This window comes from Lycorma delicatula, chromosome 2 (assembly GCF_047948215.1).
Source record: "Lycorma delicatula isolate Av1 chromosome 2, ASM4794821v1, whole genome shotgun sequence".
Taxonomy (NCBI): Eukaryota; Metazoa; Arthropoda; class Insecta; order Hemiptera; family Fulgoridae; genus Lycorma; species Lycorma delicatula.
In genome coordinates this window covers 82,233,074-82,256,706 of record NC_134456.1, presented here as the reverse complement: position 1 = coordinate 82,256,706, position 23,633 = coordinate 82,233,074, and the positions used below count along the sequence as shown (strand labels likewise).

At 32.2% G+C, this 23,633-nt stretch overlaps 1 protein-coding gene across 4 annotated transcripts in view; it reads right to left on the bottom strand.

Moving 5' to 3' along the window:
- Positions 1-23,126, bottom strand: part of LOC142318947 (uncharacterized) — an 848,641-nt gene extending 825,515 nt beyond the window's left edge. For all 4 annotated transcript variants that reach the window (XM_075355629.1, XM_075355630.1, XM_075355633.1 and 1 more), the window contains exon 1: positions 22,991-23,126. The gene's annotated coding sequence lies outside the window, so the exon portion shown is untranslated. The remainder of the gene's footprint in view (positions 1-22,990) is intronic.
- Positions 23,127-23,633: the final 507 nt, after the last annotated feature.

Here is a 23,633-nt window from a genome sequence, read left to right as displayed (position 1 = left end):
GAGACCTCAGTTGAATTTGTTATCTAATAAATTTTTACATGATTTTAAAGTTAAGTTTTTTTTAAATTTAATAATGATCTATAAAATGATTTTTTTAAATTTTTATGTGGTATCAAATAGCGTAATACATAATAATTTAAATATTTATTATTGATTAATAAGGTTAAATTATTTTTGCTGAGATTAATTTTAAACATTTTTTATTTAAACGGAAGAATGATTTTATGAGTGCCTATTCTGTTATAAATAAAATAAAATGACATTGTCACAGTTGTTTATTTTATATAAAAACAATTTACTCCAAAAGGAAGATGTAAATCAGTCTAAGTACTGAATGCAAGTACCGTGACCTGACGACTTCAGTCACCTGAACGTACCGACGTAAGCAGATATGATGTTCAAAGGCGAAGGTTACTAATTTTACTTATGGTACAATGCCACAATTAGATAAAACCCGACACAGTTTGCATTTTACATTAAGGAAATTAGTTACGGGTTGATTATAGTAAAACAATAATTTTTCTTCAATCGTACAATACAATATAACTTTTGAATAAATTGTAATTTGTTAACAAACAAGATTAATATAAAAGATTTTGAAACAATATATGCTTTTTCATTTAATTAACTTATCAGCCAAATGGAAAAAATAAATCAAACATTCGTATGAGTATAATAAACGAATTTACTCTGGATATATTCACTATCTTTTTCCTATAAACTATACACGAACACACGTATTTTTTAGTTACGAAATGATTAGGTCTACTAGTTTTTTGTTTCTTTCTCGATCTCTTCTGTTTCTCTGCCTTTATATACTTTTTCTTCTTTTGTAGCGGTACTTATAAAAACAATTTTTGTAGCAATCATATTTCCGGAATTCTATCACGAATATGTGTGGTCGTTGCGTTTTTACAAACTTTACAAATATAATTTTAAATATACAGCGTTCTTAGATAGCTCTCATTCACTAAATTTCCATTCGATGCTAAACAATCAATCAAAACATACAGAAAAAAAATGTTTTGTTTTCATTCTGTAAATGTTTTAAAAATATTAATAAACATCTTAAAATTACAACAAAAATCTAAGAATTTAACTTTTAATGGATTTATCGGTAAATTTTATTTTAATGATTTTACACGATACTTTTTTCTCTTTTCCTGTTTATCCTCCGGGAATCACCGTCAGGTATTACTTCAGAGGATGATATGTATGAGTGTAAATGAAATGAAGTCTTGTACAGTCTCCGGTCGACTATTTCTGAGATGTGCGGTTAATTGCAACCGATAAAAAAATAACACCGGTATCCACGGTCTATACACAATACTTGCTACAAAATATCTTACGTAGACTATATACAGATTGTTCCGGGACGTCTTCCCGAATTTAGGTACTCATTTCAGGACACTAAAATGAGCAAAAGAGTTCATACCGACATTAAGTCCTATTTTGCTTTGTTTTCCTTCTGGATGCCATTTTGTAATATTCAATAAAAAAATTATTTCTCAGGAACAGGTAAACCTATTTTAATTAAATTTGGAAAATCAAAGACTTGTAAATGTAGATCTATTTTGTCTTAATCTACAAAATAAAAAATTTTGAAAACATCACCTAAAAATCTCAAAACGGCGGCCATGTTAATTTTTTCTAATCTTCAATGTCTTTGTAATTATTTGATCAAGTTTTTACTTATACGAAATTTATTAAGCAGTTTATTTTGAATAAAATTTGTCGACAAACAATCGAGTTTTTACAGACAATTAACCCGGCAGTACGCTTGCGCACTTTATTTTGATAATTGATAACTTTTAATAATTTACTATTATTATTTATTATTAATAATTTTTATTACATTTAGTGGAGGAAATAAAAACAGACAAAAAATTAAAGCTTGCATTACTGTGAGAAAGCGTACTGCGCTGAAAGTAAATGTAAAGTTGAAATAAGAGACATCATTAAACAGATCACTTCTGTTTATTTTTCTAGTAAAAAGACAAGTAAATAAAAAAAAACCATTAATCAACAAATATTTTTTCTTAAATTAATTTTTTTTATACAATACTTATAAAAACCATAAATCTTTTTTTAAAAACCAAAGATTAGGTAAATAGCTGACGTAAAAACAGACATTGAAAGTTTAAGTGCCGAAATAAAAGAGTAACGTGTTGAGAGGGGGGAAGGAAATAACCACAGCTAACAGTTATAAATTCGTGAAGTAAAAGTGAATAAATTAGAATGTACTTTTTATTTAAATAAAAAACAATCATAACAATATTTATTATTATTACTACTATTATTAGAAAATAAGGACAATAACACGATTAATTGTCCAATTGGAAATCACGTAACGATTTTTAATTCAACTAACCCATAAGACATTTATCACTTATTATAACTAGATATTACAGTCACGTAAGTCTTTAAAAAAAAGAAGAAGAACTTCAATGATGACCGACGTGACTCTTATCATTTAACAGAACACGTAACTTTCATACATGCTTTCATATCCTAACAATAGATTCGTTTAAAACTGCCGTATAAAATAATATTACTGTTTAAATTTATTGTTCCCACTGCTAAAATATTTTTCGAACGATTAATTATATTTAATAAACATTAACAATTCATTTCTTAGCTCTAACGACCAGCTTTGCACGGGAGCTATCAATAAAGCAGCCCACTACGATACCCGTACCATATTTAACAGCTGCTGCGGAAAATTTATGAATAAACGTATATTTTAAATTTAATTTTAATATACATATATTTACTAGTAAAAAGGACGGAAACAACTATAACTACTATTTTTAAGATGGAGGGCCGACTATTCTGAAACCCGTATAATTCAGATCATTCATAGTTTCGACTCCTTTGTTGATCAAATTGTTCTGAAGAAATTATAGTACAAGTATATATAGTGTCCTTAAAAGGTGAGGACAGATTTAAGGAAGTGATTCTACTTAAAATAATGAAGAAAAACTATGTCCAGTGAACATAGGTCCGAAAACGCAACCCACCGGGTTGGTCTAGTGGTTAACACGTCTCCCCAAATCAGCTGATTTGGAAGTCAAGAGTTCTACAGTTCAAGTCCTAGTAAAATTCAGTTATTTTTGCACGGATTTGAACACTAGATCGTGTATACCAATGTTCTTTGGTGGTTGGGTTTCAATTAACCAATATCTCAGGAACGGTCGAACTGAGAATGTACAAGACTACACTTCAGTTACACTCATACATATCATCTTCTGAAAGTATTATCTGAACGGTAATTACCGGAGGCTAAAAGAACTGGTCCGAAGACGCATATTTTTCTGTCTGTTCGCCTTTTTGTGTTTTGTAAGAAAAAAATAATTTTTCAAGAACGGTTGAAGATAAAGCAATAAAATGTTGTACTTTATTTTAAAGTAATACTTTTTAATAGAAAAAAAATAACGATACTCTTCGTTGATAAATTTCAAAATGGCGTTCGTTTCAATTTTTCTGTCTTAAATAACTTAGCAATTATTAGATTTATCAAACTGTGTTGTATTATAAAAATTATGAAACATTTTTTTGTGAACAAAACGACACCTTAGTTGTAAAAATCCGACAACAAACAACACAGTTACTGCAAAAAATAGGCCTGATTAAAATTTCTAAATTTAACAATTTTAATTTTAATCAGAATATTTGATTTAGTTATCAAATAAGTCACGAGTGTTGGAGGATAACATATATAATTTGTATATTAAATTATATAATTTGTATTGTTAATTAGATGAGGCTAACGAGCGAAGCGAACGTAGGTTATGTTTGGCTTAAATTTAAACTTTCTTTTTTTTACGAAGGTTTCCCGTAATCTATTTACCTTGGAGATTGTTATCGAGTGATATTTTATTTTATTTCTAGTTATCGTTTCGACCCCCACCAGAGCCGGAGAAGGTCCGAATAAGCAAATATTTCGGTCTTTCACCGACATATTTGGTATGTATCGACATTCGTAGGAGAATTTTGACATAATCATTACAGAGTAATGAACATTACTTACAGATTACCATTAATCTGACCCCTAAAATTGCTTCCCTTGTCCCTATACTTTTCCTGAAACCAAATTGGTCTTCTCCTAACACTTCATCCACTCTCCTTTCAATTCTTCTAGAATTCAGTACAGAAGAATTGAGAGGAGAGTAGAAGTGTTATGATAAGACTAGTTTGATTTCAGGAAAAGTATAGGGGCAAGGGAAGCAAGTTTAGGGTTAAAATTAATAGTAGAAGGAAGATTAAAGAAAAACAAATCGACATACTTGGCATTTATAGAACATACCTAGAACAGGCATTAGATAATGTAGACTGGAATAAAATGTTCAGCATTTAAAAAAAAATTAGGGTTAAATACAGAGATAGAAGAACGATTGCTAACATTTAGAGGAACCAAACAGCAACAGTAATAATTGAAGAACATAAGAAAGAAGCCGTAATAAGACAGGGAGTCCGACGAGGATGTTCCCTATTCCCGTTACTTTTTAATCTTTACATAGACTTAGCAGTTAATGATGTTAAAGAGCAATTTATATCCAGAGTAACAGTACAAGGTGAAAGGTAAAAACGCTACGATTTGCTGATGATATAGTAATTCTAGTTGAAAGTAAAAAAAATTTAGAAGAAATAATGAACGTCATGGATGAAGTCCTACGCATGAACTACCGCATGAAAATAAACAAGAACAAAACGAAATTAATGAATTGTAGTAGAAATAACGAAGATGGACCACTGAAAGTAAAAGTAGGAAGGAAAAATATTATGGAGGTAGAAGAATTTTGTTATTTGGGAAGTAGAATTACTAAAGATGGACGAAGCAGGAACGAAATAAATTCCGAATAGCACAGGTGAAAACGAGCCTTCAGTCAGAAATATAATTTTTTTTTACATCAAAAATTAATTTAAACGTCAGGAAAACATTTTTGATAATATATGATTGGAGAATAGCTTTATATGGAAGTGAAACTTGGACGATCGGAGTACCCGAGAAGAAAAGATTAGAAGCTTTTGAAATGCGGTGCTGTAGGAGAAGGTGTTGCGGCAAATCGATGATGAAAGACGGATTTAAAAAATATAGTTAAAAGAAGAGACAGACTTATAGGCCATATATTAAGGCATCCTGGAATAGTCGCTTTAATATTGGAGGGACAGGTAGAAGGAAAACATTGTGCAGACAGGCAACGTTTGGAATATGTAAAACAAATTTTTAGGGATGTAGGATGTAGGGGGTATACCGGAATGAAATGACTAACACTAGATAGGGAATCTTGGAAAGCTGCAACAAACCAGTCAAATGATTGAAGACAAAAAAAAACATTACAGATTCAAAAGTATGGAAACCCCTCAACAATTTTAAAACCGTTCTAGATACGAGTATTCTCGTAGAATACCGTAACTTTCAGGAGAAGTCAATTACTTGACCTTTTGACAAGAAATAGAATTTCAACCCCATTTTGGAGGGTAGCCCAGGGGTTCTAACTCAAATATTTTAAATGGTAACACTCTTTTTGTGCTGCATCATTTTAAGTCTCTTTAAGACAAGAAAAATGATATAAAAAAAGGAGGTACGATTTCTGTACCCAAAGTAACGGAGGAATAAATTCTGGATTTTGAAAAAATTACATTGATTATTTAACAGACTGTTATCGCATAATTATTATAAATAAATTTATAATAATTATAAATAATAAAAAAATTTGAGGATAAGAGCATCTTGATTTTGCTTTTATTTATTCGAAAACATTTTTTATTATGTCTTTTGGTTCTAGAATATTTATCTTCTATTATTGTTTTTTTATGAGTTTATTTTTGTTGATAATTATTTTTATTTTTTTTTATCTACACTTCATTTTATTTACTTTTACATCATCCCAGCCTCATTGGGAAAGACACCCGCCTTGTGATTCTTTCGGTCGCCCCCCCCCCCTTCATGGCCATGATGAGCTTTAACGGGAGTCGTCTTTTCCCATCTTACTTTTTACCTGCAATAATAAGTCAGCCCTCGGTAAACATTTACATCAGTGTTTTATAAACTCGACTTTTGCCTTCGCTGCAGTCCTCAACCGGCCATCTACTTTAATATCTCCAGTCGAACGAACACATGATGTTCGACTGCCCAGCTCTTGGAGGGGCCAGAACTCAGGCCACCCTGGAACTTAGAGGTCAAGGGGAAAATTGGCCACTCAGAAGCGGCGAATCAATGTGGCAAGAACCGCATTGTCGGACCGTGTGAGAGTTCCTTGATGCTGGTTGCTTTGTTCAACCGACATCAGTAGTAGACCTAAGGGAAAAGACTCCTACCGCGCTGCTGTAAGAAGCTAACCGAGAGATATGATAGGCTACCATCCAGATTAAGGCTCCAAGCGCTTTATTGGTGGGCATTTTCTTTCTGGCATTTAGCGACCTAGGTGCGGCAGTGAATTGCTGTCTTTAACGAGATAAAAATTTAATTATTGATAGTCATATATGTTTTAGTAGTTGAGGGGGTGCGCCTATCCATGTTAGTGATATATGATAAGTGAGCGGTGGGACACGCAAGCGAATGGTGTATGGTGCCACGCTTTTAGGTTAGCTCTAGGAGCTAGTTAGGACACTGGTCGCTAAACTGTTTCGTAGCTCAGTAGCCGTTTGTGGCACAGACATTCGGTCTTATGCTTCAGGGCGACCGAATGGGGTGGTGGCGGGAGAAATGCCAAGCAAACCAATCTACTTTTATATCAGGGAATTAATGTATTTGTGAAAAATTTATACGGAACAAAAAAAAATGTCTGAACTAATTTTCCATCTGGGAGACATACTCCTAGCCGGAATTTTCCCAGCTGAAAAATACTAAAGATTTGAAAAGATTCAAATTTATCCTTCTAATTTTTTTCTAAATTAAATTCTTAAAAAAAAATTATCTAAGATATATTTCATTAAATTATTTTTAATTAAAATAAAACCTTGAACGAAAATATTAATGTATTAATATTAACCGGTCAGGACTCGCTTTGGTCGCCCTTTCCGTCTAGCCGTGGGGCTCCGTCCCCTACATTCCTATTGTGTTTATTATCCTCATACCGAATTTATTGTGAGAATAATACTGATAAACAGTTATTTATTTGTTCGCATAACGATGAAGTGGATTGTAAAAGCAATAAAAAATAGAAAAATAAAATAATGAGAATTAATGATACGTAATTTAATACGCATTAATATTATTTACTTGTATAAACAACAGGTAAACGCACAAAATATAATATGATAATAAAAACTATATCTTCATGATTTATATTAAGCTAGAAAACTGGAAATAACTGGAATCCAATTTTCCAATAAAAAAAATTATTATTATCGTATGTAAATAAATAAAAAATAGACCATGAAAGGAATAAATTTATGTGATGGTTAATAAAAATAATACCATTAATCATTTTTACATTATACCGACTTCCATTTGAATGCGCTATTATTCAGAATTTATTTTCAACCATCATTTAGGATTTATAGGATTTAGCACATATATACATAAATTATGTGAATCACTTTGTAACGGGTTTTTCCAACTATATGTTATAAATATAATAATTTAAATTGCATATAAGTTAGTTTAATTTTATGCTCTACAAATACATTCACCATAGAAAATAGACTTCTATTTTCTCAGTTTGTAACATTTTAGAATCCATTTAGTTCAATTTTAAACGGTTGTCTTCCAGTACTGCTGTACGATAGTTTTGGAGTTTTTAATATTACTTGTTGACAATTTTGTTAACCTGTTTTAAGAGTCTTTTTTTACACGACCCCCAAAGAGTAGTGTAATTTAGGGTGCATGTATGTATGAATGTATATTTATTCCAAAGTTGCAGCTTAACGGCCGAACCGATTTAGATATTTAACCCCGCGCTGGAATCCTTTTGTTACCGGGAGTGACAAAGGCTGTATAAATATATATATATACATGTAGTAGTACCCATCTCCCATATGCGAAAGAGGCTGCAGAGCCTCGTGATGGAAGCATGGCAGCTGGAATGGGACACCACGACTAAGGGAAGATCGTTTTATAGGTTTATACAGGATTTGGGAGGATGGTATGCCTCGAGCTCGTTTTAAAGGGCAACGGGTGCTCAACAACCACACTAATTTGAACCAATATCTGTTTCGGTTCTGCCTGGCAGCTGATGAGCTGTGCGTCTGCGGGGAGGTCCAGTCAAATGAACACCTGATGTTTGATTGCCCTGCTCTTGACTGCCCTGCTCTGCCCGGCAGAGACCGGGCCACTGGTACTTAGAGGTCAAGGGGAAAATTGACCACTCATAAGCGGCGAGTAAGTGTGGCGAGAGCCGCATTGTCGGATCGTGTGGGAGTTCCTAGACGCGGTTGCTTTGTTCAACCGGAATCCGTAGTTTGCTTAAGGGAAAGACTCTTACCCCATTGCTGTGGGAAGCTAACCCTGAGTATGGCTGATCACCAGCCAATTATTATGGTTCCAAGCGCTATAAAATGGTGGGCAGGTACTTGCTGGCATTCAGCGACCTAGGCGTGGCAGCGAATTACTGCCTAGACAAAATAAATTTTGTTATGGATGCCATATACATTTTTAGTAGTTGACGGGGTGCGCCTACCTAGTTTAGCAAATATTTGACAAATGAGCAGTTGGGACACGCAAGCCGGTGGTGCATGGCACCACGCTTAATCCGCTCATGTTGTCAGATAAGCTCTAGGAGCTATGTTAGGATACTGGTCGCTAAACTGTTCGAGGCTCATTTGCCGTTTGTAACACAGACATTCGGTCTTATGCTTTAGGGCGACCGAATGGGGTGGTAGCGGGAGAAATGACTTTAATGAATTGAATTAATGAACTGTGAGCCTCTATCACTATCTGACTGGGTTTAAACTGAATGATTCAAATCAATCGAATGAATAATATAATAAAAATAATAGAATTAAATTTACCTTAAATAAAATAGTAGAAATTTCTGTTTAATAATAATGGGCTTCCCGTGGAGACCTGCGTGTGAGGTTATTGAGTGGTGGGGTGATCTTCGATCGTAGTCATCTTCATTAAATTCTTGCAGCAGAGGAATTTGGAATCTAGAGTTCATTTTATCTACTGTTATATCAGGGAGATAAACGTATTTGTGAAAAATTATCCCTAAGAAAAAAAATGTCCTGAACTAATTTTTCATCCGAGATAAAAATTTCTAGCTGGAATCATCCTAGCAGTAAAATACTAAAGATTTGAAGGGATTAAACTCTACAAACAATCATCCGATTTTCAAAATTCAAAAAGGGTACTTTTTAGTAGTTTGAAGGCAACGTTTGAACTCTCGATCTAACAGATTACGGTTATTTGGAAATTTTGTTATATCTTTGCAGCCGATCTTCCAATTTTCAAAATTCAAACGGGGTATTTACTAGTAAAATACAAAATCACGTTGGAAGACTACGCCGACACCAGCTTTAATCAAGCAAGCTCCCACAAACGGTCAGTACGATAGTACAATTAGTGGTAATGTTGTCACTATAGGATTGAGGATCGAGCCCGTTATTATGGAATTTCATGCTTTAGGAGAACAGGGCAAAGTGGAATGGCGTTTTCTGCCACTAATATTGTGCTGGGCTGTAACGGTCCATATACTACAAGGGACTGCTCTAGTTAGAGCTGTCGTAGATCTGAGAACTCACATTTTTGCTAAGGATCAGGTCTACGTAGCACTGAGTCGCGTGAAACAATCAGAGAGTTTACCCGTTAGTTGTTGATCCCAGAAAATTGCTCTTCGATCCGTACGATAAAAAGTCTCTCGAGGAACTCAATTACTTGAGAAATCTGAAAGTTTAGGTTGGTATACGCCAAATAAAAAAATAAATTAAAATCTTTACAGTTTCCTCATTTGAAACAGTACGTTAAATATGTTATATTCATAAGTTTTCGAATCGTAAATTTTTCTCGATGATCACTAAAAAGTACTAAATGATAAAAATAATTACAAAAAACGACTGCCAAAAAAAATAAAACAAATAAATAAATTGAACTAAGAAATGACAATAAATCGAACTAAAGAAAAGAAAACAAGGTATGGAAATAAAGGACTAAACATCGTTGTGCAGTATTTAATTGAATAAAATAATGAGCCGGCCTCCGTTGCGCGAGTGGTAACATCTCTTGGCCTTTCATTCGGAGGTCCCGGGTTCGAATCCCGGTCAGGCATGGCATTTTTTTCACACACACTACAAATCATTCATCTCATCCTCTGAAGCTATACCTAACAGTGGTCCTGGATGTTAAAAATAAATAAAAGTCACCGATCAACTTTCAGACGTTTTTAATTTTCTTACACCGATAAGAAAATTTTGTCCTTCAATAAAAATATTTAAATTCAGTCAGGGGTTCTTTAATAAAAATTACTATTCCAAGTTCTTTAATATAGGACAATTATTATTCAGAGCACCCCAAATGCATTTAAATATTTTCGTTAAAGGGCAAAATTTTCTTATAGATGTAAGACCTATGAGAACTTAATCATTAGACAATCTTAAACGCCTGGTAATTTTACAACTTAAAAAATATATTTAAACAATTTAAAACTGTCTGAAAATTGATTGGTTACCCAGTTTTTTGTTTTTTTTTAACCTCCAGGACCACCGTTAGGTATTCTTCAGAGGATTAGATGAATGGCAATTTTTGTAGCGTGTGAAAATGCCATGCCTGACCGGGATTCAAACCCGGAACCCTCCGGATGAAAGGCCGAGACGCTATCAATCGCACCACGAAAACTGGCAGCCATTATTTTATTTAATAAAATACTGCATAACCATTTTTAGTCCGTTTTCTTGTTTTCTTCTTTTTTTTTCGATTTATTGTCGGTTTTTAGTTTATTTTTTTGGCAATAGCGTTTTTTATTTTTGATTATTGTTTTCATTATTAATAATTTCATATAAATGAAATTATTAATAATGAAAATTATTAAAAATTAAAATATTAATTAAAATTATTAACAATTACAGTCATTAGCAACTTATCAACGTAATGTAGCTGTACCGGAAAATGTCTAGTCTTGAACACTCAGGGAGACCATTCCTGAAACGTGCGGTTAATTGAATCCCAACCACCAAAGAACGCCGACCTCCGTGGCGCGAATGGTAGTGTCTCCGACTTTAAACCGGAGGTCCGGGGTTTGAATCCCGGTCAGGCATGGCATTTTCACACGCTAAAAATCATTCATTTCATCCTCTGAAGCAATACCTAACGGTGGTCCTGGAAGTTAAAAAAAATAATAAAAAGCATCAAAGAACACCGTATCCACGATCTAATATTCAAATTCGAATAATGAAGACCGAGTTTACCACTTGACCAACCCGGTGGGGTAAGAGTCTTAATTGAAACACCCGTATGATAACATGCACCTATACTGAGTAAATTCCGTTAATAGCTTGTGCACAGCGTTATTTTTTTAACATAATAAAAAAAAAATTGCGGTAATACGATAATGCTGATTTACATGATAACGTGGTTAACACGAAAATGTTAATTTTGTGTACATTTTAAAGATAGTTCATCAGTATATCAAATGACAGTCGAATTTTATTTCGGTAATCCGGAAAATAAAAAGTAGAAAAAATGTCTATACATAACTTTTAATCGAATGAAGATAAAATTATATTTTGTAAATAAAATATCCCAAGAGGAAAATAATTAAATAAATGTAAATTTATCAAAAACCAAAAGATATAGTCCCAGAAAAAATTACGGTTTAAATGTATAGTAAAACATAAAACGGTTTAGTATCTAAGCGTAACCGTTGAGAGAGAGAGAGTGAAAGAGAAAGAATGAAAATTGTATCGTAATGAGTAGTTGTTGCCAGACATGCACGGGAGACCACTTGTAGGTAGTTTAGCGATAGAAATTTTCCCTCCACCGCCCCTCAACGCTTCTACATCCGCCTTCAGAGTAAACAATTATCTACTACTTTGAAACGGAAACTTTTGTTATAAAATCGTTACAAATATATTGTTTGTCCAATAGTAAAGAATCTTACTATAAAATTTCATAAAAATCGGAAACCTTGTTTGACCATAATTTCATTATAAATATTCAAAAAAGTGAAATGCCAAAAATTAAAATTAAAGCAGGTTAGAAACATAGATTACCTTCATTACATACTCAGTATATACTAATATACAGATTCTCTGTTGATACAACAAGAAGCAGTTTATAAACATATAACTTCCATAGCAAAATTTTGGAAGATAAGATGGACTAAATTATAAGTTAAAGGACAAGGATAAGATGGACTAAATTATAACTTAATTATAAGTTAAATTAACCCAAATTTTTTTAGTTCTTGGAATTTTTTTTCTGTTCTGGTCTGAAAATAAACCAGTATCTAAATCATTGATTCCCAAACTTTTTCGCCCACCGCTCATTTCAGAATCAAAACTTTTCTAGCCTAAATTTTTAAACTTACCATCTGTTAAAATAATATAATTGCAATTGCTGTTTTTAAAATGGGCTCTTAAATACCGTAATTGCAATTATTGTTTTTAAACGTGGCGTATCCTATTTCTAAAACTTACATTTAAAATGAGAGTAATTACAACGCATATTTAATCATATTTGGAAGCATTATTATTAAAATTGCTTTTAGAAAAATTTCGGGTTGCAAAGTTAAAATAGTTTGAATACATTTTTTTATCATAAAATGTAGGTGTCCCTTTAAATTTTTGTACTAGTGTAGTAGATATTTCATTTTAGTTTGAAATATCAAGGAAATATAATTTTTTTTCAATCAGCCATCGCCTTCCTTTTTTTTTACTCACACGGGGCGGTCGGCATTTGCCTTCCAGGCGAATGCCGACCGCACCTATGAGTCGTGGAGGTGATTAAAACCCATCCTAGCTTGGGGCCCTTGCAGGCCCCTCCATCGGGTTCCCCCTTGCATCACCGGAACGTTCTGACCTTCCGCTTCTGGAGACCCCAAAAATTTCTCGGCAAGAAGGCTAGCCTTCCCGTCCTACCACTATACAAGGTCTGGATATGCTCTTCACGCATACCTCTTCGTCCAGCGCGTCCTCCCCGCATACCTTGAGGTCCCTAATGTTTCATCGAACGCCCAGACTTTACCCACTCTTGCTTGGGGTTAAAGCCAAGACGCCCTCAGCAATAGGGCTGCCCCCTGGCCCTACACGGTCCTACGTTTCGTTGTCCTGGCGATCTTATTTTTTTCGCCATTCTCATCTCCGTCTTATTTTTAAAAATTATTATATACACTTGTCATGGTATCCTTCCTCCAGTCCGCCGTATATAATTTTCCGGTTGCACGTCAGCAAGAAGTCCGCAACTCTGTTTTTGTCAAAGCCCTTCCCCTTGCCCTGTCAGACTCGTACAAATGAGTTTATGTATTCCACCAACATAGATTAACCCAAGCTGCCAAAATTTAGCAGCACACAAAATGAGAAAACAAAAATTATATACATAAAACTTAATACTTAATACTTATTACTTAGTTAAGAAAAAAAATATTAGTGATGCACAACAGAAGACTATATCTAAGACTTTGAAAGACAAACCAAAGGAGAATATACACTTGTACCACCCAGTCTCACACTCCATTTAGTCAACCACACGATATTCCTCTTGAAAAGTCCCCAGCCGTGCAATCCTTTTTATCCTAAGAGATATCGGACTCGGATTGAGTCACCACACATGAGAGTTTCACACTATTAAACATAGTTATAAATAAAAAACCCCGACGAGAAGAAACACAATAAAGAGAAGCACAATAATAAATGATTATTGGAGCGACTACAGGACCCCTCACATCTTTCAGATCTGATAGCAGAGTGAAGTTCCTTGGGAACAATGTATTCAGTAACATAAACACGTCTTCTTTTGCGCCAAAAACCGAGGCAACCAGCCTAAGGCTTTCCTTACAAGATAGCCTTCCTAGACTACCTGAACGCCCCCAAATTTCTGTGGGCCTTCTACTGCTCCCCCTGAAGACCTCCAGCGCCCACAAGAGGGCGTTATCGCCCACTTTGACAACAAATAATCTAAATGAAGATTAGCTTCAAAAAATGATATTCATATTTGATTTGCAACTCCTAAAATTGAGGATGGGACAAATAATCGTCATTTACAAAAAACTGTTCATCTCAGATATGATTTATCCTAGACACCTAATTCTTTAACAAAAATAAACAGAAAATTTTCTCTGTGATTTGTAAAGATTGTTTTTGTTTGCCTGTTTTCACTATGCCGAAAATTAAAAAAAAATGATAACGTTTCCTTGATATTTTATTTAATTTCATATGAATTATTTTAAGATAATCTCTCTGTACTCAACAGATCAAAAATTTATATTCCATTTTTTAAAAATCATCAAAACCACGCGTAAAAGTTTAGTTATAATGTTTCTAGCGTTTTAAAATCCTGGAAAAATGTTTACGGAAAATGTTAAGAACATTTTTAGTACATAATTTAATGATAAATTCATGTCTGGTGATCATGAATTTCAGAAAGTTCTGATTTTTGAAAATCATGCACCCGTATACTAATATCTTCTGTGTTAATTCCACCTGTACTTATATAAGAAGGACCAGCCTTCGGTTGATCCTTTTCATGTAATGTATTCAAGATGATCTTGAATCTCAAGAGCTACAGGGCGAATAGAGATTTTACCAAACGTTTTTCGTTCATAATTTGAATATTTGATTTTCCTTACCTTACATTATATTTGTGTGAAGCGCGTTGTTTTGACGGTCCCATATTATAATTTACTTTACACACTAATAAACTAATTAAATAAAAATTATAACAAATGTAAACAAAAAAAGCAAAAAAAATAATATTTGTACGTATAACCAATACATAACCAAAATACTACAAGCATATGTCAACAATATTTTTAAAACGGTAACTATTTATCCCAAACAACTACACGAAATGAAATAAAAAATAGTAATTAATGATAGAATGTAAATTGTTTACGTTAAAAATCAAAAAAATCCAAAAGTATTTGACAAAATATTACACAGTAAACAAAAGTGCACGACACAATTGTTTGTGTCGTGCACTTATAACTATACTACTCAAAGTGTAGTGGTACTACCAGGTGAAAAGGGATTTTTTTCTAAAAGAAGGCAAAATAAGCTTTAATATGACTTCTAAATGAACTACTTATCACTATCGAAACACGAGAAATAAATTTTTTACAACTGATAAAGTTAAAGATTGTAAAAAAGCCACAAAGTCGTTTTGATGAAACATATCAACTGCAGCGCCCTTTGGCGGCTTATAACCGTAAAAATGTTTAAAAACCTGCTCTGAAGTGATACATATGTTTTTTTTTTTATCTTCAGTCATCTGACTAGTTTGATGCAGCTCTCCGAGATTCCCTATCTGTTATTTCTTTATCCTGTTTAGCCTCCGGTAATTACCGTTCAGATAATACTTCAGAGGATGAATGAGTATAAATGAAGTTTATAGTCTTGTACAGTCTCAGTTAGACCATTCCTGAGATGTGTGGTTAATTGAAACCCAACCACCAAAGAACACCGGTATCCGCGATCTAGTATTCAAATCCGTGTAAAAATAACTGGCTTTACTAGGACTTGAACGCTGGAACTCTAGACTTTCAAATCAGCTGATTTGGGAAGACGCGTTCACCACTAGATCAACTCAGTGGGTTTTGTCACTTTATCCACCCATCTGATTTTTAACATTCTCCTACAGCACCGCGTTTCAAAAGCATCTAATCTTTCTCAGGTACTCCGATCCTCCACGTTTCACTTCCATGTAAAGTTGCGCTCCAAACATATATTTTCAAAAATTGGTTTTCCTGGCGTTTAAATTTATTTTTAATGTAAGAAAATTATATTTCTAGCGTGTGCTATTCAGTATTTTATATCGCTCCTACTTCGTCCATCTTTAGTAACTCTACTTTCCAAATAACAAAATTCTTCTACCACCATAATCTTTTGTCTTCCTATTTTTATATTTAGCGGGCCACTCGCATTATCTCTACTACATTTCATTACTTCGTTTCGTTATTGTTTATTTTCATGCGGTAATTTTTACGTAGGACTTCATCCGTGCTGATCATTATTTCTTCTACATGTGTTTTACTCTCAGCTAGAATTGCTGTATCATCAACAAGTCGTAGTATCTTTATCTTTTCACCTTGCACTGTTACTCCGGATCTAAACTATTCTTTAACATCATTTACTGCTAGTTCTATGTAAAAATTAAAAATTAACAGGGATAGGGAACATCCTTGTCGGACCCCCTTTTCTATTACAGCTTCTTTCTTATGTTCTTCGATTATTACAGTTGCATATGGTTCCTGTAAATGTTAGCAATAGATATGTATTACCTTACATATGTTACGTAGTTCAAAAAACATCATTAAAATCGGCCCAACCGTTTTAGAGAAACACATCTATTGCAGCGCGCCCTGATGGCCTATAACTGTAAAAAAATGTCTAAGAACCTGCTCTGAAATGATACCTATGTTAGGTAATGCAAAAATCCGCATCAAAATCGGACCAGTAGTTTTTGAGGAAAATGATGTGACAACATATACACAAAACCTCTTACCCCAAACACATATACCGTCTCCGTTCCGTTGTGGATAAAGATCGACAAATGTTTTGTTTAAAAAGAAGAAATTTCATCTAGCAACGACCTATAAAATATATTTTCTTCATATTTTTAGAGTTAAAATGTAGAAGAAATAATTATATTACATTAAAAAGGAGATTTAAAAAAAATCAATAAAGTAAAAAAAAAAAATATTATGTTTTCTGTTCAAAATTTGGGTTGTTTACCCCTTAAAAAAAACCGTAAACGTGATGTCATTAATGTGTTTTAAAATCTTAAAAGGCCATTTATCTTTCAGTTTAAATAAAATATTTATACTAGTATTAATCATGTTACAAACTAATGTTAATGATTTACCTCTAAGTATAACAAATTAAAAGCATATATATTCACACAACATCTCAAATACGTATTACAATATGGAAATTTCTTATTTGCATTCACTTAAAAATAATGCTCTTAATATTAGTATACAATATATTTACCATAATTAGTATACTTATAAGATATTCAAATCGTTATTTTAACACTGTTGTTACGGACTCTGGTATGAAGATACAAAACGTTAACAGCGATTTTGGTAAACTGTGTCAGAATTTGTACCAAAGAATTAATTATTTAATTTTCTTTCTTTTTTAATTAATAACAAAATTAAAATACAAAATAAATTTAAAAGGAATTTAAATAATTTACTAAATATTAAAACGATGGCTTTCATTTAAATAGACCTTTCGTTATTATTTTAATCCGCCAATTAAATTTTTTAAATACATAAATTAAAGTCCCTTTGAAGAATAAAACGCTATCTTCAACCGCCAAAACTGAATTGTCAGTTAAAATAAGCCCTGTATTTATAATTAGTATAGGTTCCGATAATAGAACTCTGTTAGGTGTTTAATTAATTTACATTTATCTTTAATTGTAAATACTTAATTCTTCCTTTTGTTTTTCCTGTTTAGCCTCCGGAAATTACCGTTCAGATAATACTTCAGAGGATGATATGTGTGAGTGTAAATGGAGTGTAGTTTTGTACAGTCTCAGTTCGACCATTTCTGAGATGTGTGGTTAATTGTGAAACCCAACCACGAAAGAACACCGATATCCACGATCTAGTTTTCCAATCCGCGTAAAAATAACTGACTTTACGAGGACTTGAAAGCTGGAACTCTCGACTTCCAAATCAGTTGATGTAGGAAGACGCGTTTAACACTAGACCAAGTCGGTGGGTTACTTAATACATACCTGGGTGATCATTTTTTAAATCATACCAAAATAGTAGAAAGATTATGCAAATAGAATTAAATAATAATAATTAAAACTAAACCAATTAGTCGACGATTTTGGCACTATTATTATTACATCATAAGTACAACATAATATATAAATCTAAAGATATATGCAACTAATAACAAAACAAATCCAATCAATTATTTATAAATAAGCAAGATTATAACATAAGCAGAATTATTGTGTGGGAGTTCGTCTCCGGCCAAGGATAAATAATGTTTATTTTTTATGATATATATATATATATATATTAAAATATTTAAAAATATTAGACTTACGATGTTGTTACTAATAAAGAATACGCTAACAAATGAGAAACACTATGTAACAGTGATGTAAATAAAAAATATTTCATTACATAAACATTAATTACATTCCCGTCTAGATAGCTCTATAGCAGAGCTATAGTTCTAGAAGGGAAAGTATTGTAATCGATCCAATTTGGACATATGCAGTTTTCGCCGGATCTTGACGTTTTGACACCTAACGAATCCACAAAACTAAAAAAACCGGATGAAAATTTTCCGGTTGTTAAAATTTGTATGTACGTGTGTGTATTCGATTTCGGCCTCTAAATCACCTTATGAGAACGACTGGACCGATTTTGAGCGAACTTGGTCATATTACTTTTATACATGGGTCACTGACGCCATTAGATTTTCAACTTAAAAGGTCAAGCGGATGAGGCTGAACAGGAAGGTCACCCTCAGTATCTCGAGATTTCGCCTAATTCAGGTCATGTTTTTTTACAAATACAACCTTCAAAATGTAGAACTTATGAAAATTTCTTCGTCCCTTCATATAATTTTTTTTTAAATATAATAAATTAATCAATAAAATCAATAAACTAATTAATTACTTAATCTACCACAACAAGATTTCAAGGTCATATACACAAATGATCCCGAAATATAAAACCAAACGTAGCAGACAAAACATACAAACATGTGCACGCATACAGACTTTGGTAAAATGTGTAAAAAATAAAATTAAAAAATTAAGAAAGGTATTATTTATTAATTTTTCATGGCAGTAATATGCTAATACCTTTTTAGGTAGATTTCATAAGAAATCTGCCTATTTTAATAGGTACCATGATTCAACTCCATAAAATTTCGACATATCTTTTCGTTTCACATTTTCCAGACCCCAAAACCACCGTCAACTCAAACGTTTATCTATATACCTATTTATATATATATATATATATAAATATATATATATAAACGTCCACTTTATTGTGGACACGATAACTGCCGTAATTTACGCCAATTACTTTCAAATTTATACAAAAAATATAACGACCCAAAATCTCGGTCGAGTTGGTTAATGGGAAAAATCGGACTATATGGATGGAAAAGGAGAGCTTTTCCGAAAAAAAAATCGCTATAACTTTCTTATTAAGTTAAATATCGAATTCGTGTAAATTTTATACTATTCTTTGGATAAGGGCCTAAAACCTATGTAAGTAATGTTTTTTGATATCACCAACCATTGGCCCAGGGGGTGGAAAAAATGGGGTTTCGAAGACAAAAAATCATACCTCTCTTAATAGGCAGTGCCAAATCGGTTTAAAGTGGTCGTTAGTCCTCTAAATAAACCCAAAACGTTTTTGTAAAACATTTTTTTATATGACCAACCCTTACAGCAAGGGATGACCAAAATATTGCTGGAATAGGAAAATTTTTCGTATTAAGTAAAATATCGAATTCGTTTAAATTCCTACTATTCTTTGGATAAGAGCCTAAATCTTATCTATGTAAACCTTCTGATATCACCAATCATTGGCCCAGGGGTTGGAAAAAATGGGGTTTCGAAGACAAAAAAATCATACCTCACTTAATAGGTACATAATCGAATCGGTTTAAAGTAGTCGTTAGTCCTCTAAACATTACATACAACTTTTGTTTGAAACAATTTTTGATATGACCAACCCTTACGGCAAGGGATGACTAAAATATTGCTGGAATTTTAAGAAGATGGCTTGTCGTATGCTAAACATGTGAAACTTTTTTTCACATGCATCCATTGTCGTATTGAGTAAATTTGAAGTTTTTCTTAACTTTTAGGTGGAAATTTTTTTATTCCCTACTTAGCAACGGTGGAATCTACCTCCGTCTTCCGGCGTGCCAAAAAAGATTTTTTTTGTTTTATAATGATAAATGATTTTTAAAACATATAAAAGATGTCAAGCCTAATTAATTATAATTCAAAACGATGACCTTCCAAATCAAAGACAGAGGTATTTACAACGAAATTTACAATTTTTTCCCCCTGATAACGAGTATCCTCTCTATTTAAATAAGAACAAGGATTCTCAAACTGTAGGACATGGATTAAAATTTAGCGGAGAGCGAAAATTTTAATAATTATGTAATTAAACCTTTTTTATTCAAATTGAAAAAACTTTTAAAAATACCAAGAAATATTTAATATGGTTTTTGAAGTACTATTGTGAGATATTTACAATAAATTATCTTTTTTTATATTTCTTTCGTTTTCTGTTTAGCCCCTGGAACCACTATTACTTGAGAAGATGATATCTATGAATGTAAACGAAGTGTACTTTTATAGTCTCAGATCGACCACTCCTGAGACGTGTGGTTAATTGAAACACAATCACCAAAGTACACCGGTATCCACGATCTAGTATTCAAATCCGTATAAAAGTAACTTCCTTTACTAGGATATGAATCTTAGAACTCTCGACTTCGAAATCAGCTGATTTGCGATGATGAGTTAACCTCTAGATCAACATGGTGGGTTTTTTGTATTCATAGAAACAAACTTTCTGTTAAATCAGATTTAGAGACTAAATAATAAAAATATCCATTTTTTATAAGTATTCTTAATAGAATATTTATAAAATCCTAATCGTTAGTAGTGTTATCTAAATGCACTCTTGTGCACTTCTGTTAACATTATTTTCTTACAATAAAAATATATTTAAAAAAAAAAAAGGTGGGGTTCAATATTGCTATTACTGTTATCATTGATACCGGTGTTTTTTTGGTGGTTGGGTTTCAATTAACCACACATCTCAGGAACGATCGACCTGAAACGTACAAGACTAGACATCATTTACATTCATACATATCATCCTCTGAAGTAATACCTTACGGTGGTTCCTGAGGCTAAACAGAAAAAAATTATTACTATCATAACTGCAACTGCGGGGAAAAAATCGAAAATATAATTTCAGAATAAATTTATGAAACATTTAAGGATATATTAATTAATGAAAACATTTTTCGTTATAGCCTCATCAGATTATTAACTTAAAATGTTACACAGTTATTATAGTTTGTAAATGATTATTTTTCACAAAATAGTAAATATTTTTATTTATTTTTCACTGTCCATAAATTAGTACGCTTGAATCCCCTTGGCTGCATAAAAAAAAATAATTAAATTAAAATAAATTGTAAAATTAACCGAATTTATTAGTAATGAAAGAAACCTACTACTTATTAATAAGTCATCAGAAGAAATCTTGAGTCTCATGGGTTATACGACCACCAGAATAAATATCTGTCCATGTTCGGTTATGAGATAACCAAATAAATAAATAATATATATATATATAAATTTATATGATAAATAAATCTAGAAATATAATCTCATGAAACTTAGGTTAAGGTTAGCGAGCGAAGTGAGAGTAGGTTAAGTTTGGTGGGTCTTATAATAAATATATTTATTTGATTATCTCATAACCGAACATGGACAGATATTTATACCGGTAGTCGTATAACTCATGAGACCTGAAATCTTATTTTAACAAATACATCGCGAGAAATTAATGTTTGGCAACGCTGCACTAGGCTGCAACCGGGATAGTAAATTAATTATTATAATTTCTCAAACATGGTACCGCTGATATGTTAAATGAATAAATTAACAATTAATATAATTTTCCTTACCAGGACGTTGATATGTACTCTATATTTTTTTAAGCCGAAAGATATAGAGCCATCATCAATAGTTAAAATTAATATATTTAAAGTCAAAAGTTTAAAAAAATCATAGATAAAATTAAAAAACAGTCATGACTGTCCCGGTTCTACTAGTATACTATCCTATGTGTACTACTAGGGCCGGGATAATCACTGTTTTTAAATTTTAACTACGGTTTTTTAAACTTTTGACTTTAAATGTAATAATTTTAACTCCTGATGATGGCTTCCAAGTAAGCCGAAAGACATAGAATACATATCAACGTGCTGGTAAGCTGGATTATATTAATTGTTAATTTATTCATTTAATTATCACAACTAATATATATCATTAATAGAGCTGCACGGTTTTATACGCATGAAAGACATAATAAAAATACGAGATACGTTTATCTACAACAAAAACAAATTTTAGAATCAGATTAAATTAAAATTTTTAATTGAAATAAATTAAGTTAATAATTAAATAATAAAAATAATAACGGCATCGATATTATGTAATATGTCTACGCAATAAACCGGAAATTATATTAGTTTCAATATAAGTACACTAGACTTAGGTCACCCGGCTATAGACTACTTACATTTTTACAGTACCAAAACAACGAGGAAAACTGAGTGAAGAGTTATTAAATTAATTTATCGAAAATAAATATTAAACTGCAACAATGTTGATTAATGTAATAAGAAAAAATTAAAGTGGAAAACACAAAACCGTAATCAAAATGATTGACCATCGACTAGAATTATGGCAAAATTACTGATAGAAAGAGCTAAATGTGACACCGGTTTCAATAATAAACTTATTATACTGTACGATATTAGATAAGAAATATATAATAAAAAATCCTGATTTTTCCAAGCTCACAATACATCTGCAGTTAAAAATTAATACAAAAAAGTTTAAAAATTTGATTAAAATTGTCTTCAAAAATAAAAACATTTTTATTAATTAGGGTAGTTATGACAAATGATTTAATACGTAACAATCAAACTTATAAAATTACTTAGCCTGATATGATAACACAACTGTAAGAGCATTAATCGGTTAAAATAATTCACCGTTGTTTATAACTACGGTTTTTACGTGAAAACATAACATATAAAATCACCATAAAATTAATTAAAACTAATTCAATACGGTACTTACAACGCAATAAATAACAGAAACAAATGAGGGTATTAATGCACAGTACAACAAAAAAAGATAATAATCACGACACAACCGCAATAAGGGCTAGCAATCGACTGGAGAACGTACAAGTGAAACAGCTAGGCTGAAGGTAGCATTAATTTGCCGTCGACGTCTTCCCCACTACTCAGATATACAGCAGAGCAAGACCAATAGGACAACTGCTACTGCTCAACACTAGTGGACGAGTTGAGGGCGCGTAGAAAGAGAGCGAAAACAAACATACAATCCAGCCTGTTGATACTTATTACGTAACGAATGGAGGTCACGTAACACCCTATTCTACTGAGAGATTATATACACACGTCTCAATAGAATCACATCTGTATACAAACATTTGTTTGCTCTACAACCCTCTTCATAAAACGTTTTTCTCTTTCGTAAGTTAATATTAACCTTAATTTAAAAAAATATATATTTAAAATTTAAATTAAAATATTTCCTATTACACAATTAATGTTACTAAAATGGAATTTTTTTTTTAATTTTATAAACCTAAATTTGTATACACTATCATAAATACACCGACTTAATTAAATGCTGAATTTTATTTTTCGTTAACTTCTAATAATTAATTTTGTTAATCAAATTAATATATTTT